A 1,701-nucleotide genomic window follows, 5' to 3' on the forward strand; every position below is an offset into this window, starting at 1 on the left:
ACTGCTACATCGATGTTCATAGCAGCACAATTCACAATAGCTAGACTGTGGAACCAACTTAGATGCCCTTCAATAGATGAATGCATTAAAAAATGTGGCATTTATACACAATGGAGTATTACTCAGCTAATACTCCATTACTTACTAAAAAATGACAAAATCATGGAATTTGCAGGGAAATGGATGGCATTAGAGCAGATTATGCTAAGTGAACCTAGCCAATCCCTAAAAAACAAATGCCAAATGTCTTCTTTGATATAAGGAGAGCAACTAAAAACAGAGCAGGGAGGAAGAGCATGAGAAAAAGATTAACATTAAACAGGGACAAGAGGTGGGAGGGAAAGGGAGAGAGAAGGGAAACTGCATGGAAATGGAAGGAGACCCTCATTGTTATACAAAATTACATATAAGAGGATGTGAGGGGAAAGGGAAAAAAATCAAGGGAGAGAAATGAATTACAGCAGAGGGGGTAGAGAGAGAAGATGGGAGGGGAGGGGAGGGGGGATAGTAGAGGATAGGAAAGATAGCAGAATACAACAGTCACTAGTATGGCAATATGTAAAAACGTGGATGTGTAACCGATGTGATTCTGCAATCTGTATACAGGGTAAAAATGGGAGTTCATAACCCACTTGAATCAAATGTATGAAATATGATATGTCAAGAGCTTTGTAATGTTTTGAACAACCAATAAAAAAAAAAAAAGAAAAACACTCTTGAAGTGAATAGCAAGATAAAGATTTTCAGCAGAGAAATGAAATATTCAAAAGAAACAAATGGAAATTTTTGCCGCAGTCTGGGCACAAAATAACCGAGCCACACGAGGCACTTGTAGGTTCAAACAGGAACTCCTTTATTGCCCAAACTCTCACCTGCACTCCATGTGCGCTTCCCGGGAACTCTCTCACCCTTCACCCGGCTCCGTGTGAACTCCAAAGTAGCAGGGGCCCGAGGCAGCAGGCCCGCCCTATTGCCAGACAGCAGGGGTCCATATACAACTGAATACACAGCCTGCCCCAATCCAGCATCATTCAGTCACAGCAATTATACACAGCTTAACTTAATTATCATCATCTTAATGGCTCGCTGGCATCACCTCTCAACCACTCCTTCTGGCAATGCCAGGTGCCATCCCGACTCGGCTGTGGCTCTCAACAGATTTTAAAGCTAACAATATAACCACCAAAATAAAAAATTTGCTGGATAGGCATAGTATCAGAATGGACCCAGGTAGTCCCCAAGGCTCCACAGATTTGGAAAACTAGGATGGGGGACACTAAGGCCAAAACCAAACCAAGTGGTTTTGGTCCTAGAACCCTTGTGCTACTTCCACTGAGGCCCACAGATACCCAGTCCTGCCTCAGGCAGCTGCACTAGAACACCGTGCTTGCTCTCCAGCCACCATTATGCAGTTCCCCAGCCCTCCACTAGGGGGCACCCCAGCCAGATGTAAACTTTCAGGGCCAGGGACTAGTGGGTTTTCTCTTTATTCTCTTCATAATGCTCTGCATATAGCAAGGAGTACAAAAGGAGGTCGGGCAAACTGAAAATTCACCTCTAACTTGGGCTGTGAGGGAGCAGAAGTTTGCAGGTAATGTATTAATTATAATAAGTAGCTCTGCCCTATAGATTCCCTCACAATTTCTCACCCTCATTTCAAGATGAGGAAACTGTTCCTAGGAGATTAAAAGACAAGAATAA

This window comes from Marmota marmota, unplaced genomic scaffold (assembly GCF_001458135.2).
Source record: "Marmota marmota marmota unplaced genomic scaffold, marMar, whole genome shotgun sequence".
NCBI lineage: Eukaryota > Metazoa > Chordata > Mammalia > Rodentia > Sciuridae > Marmota > Marmota marmota.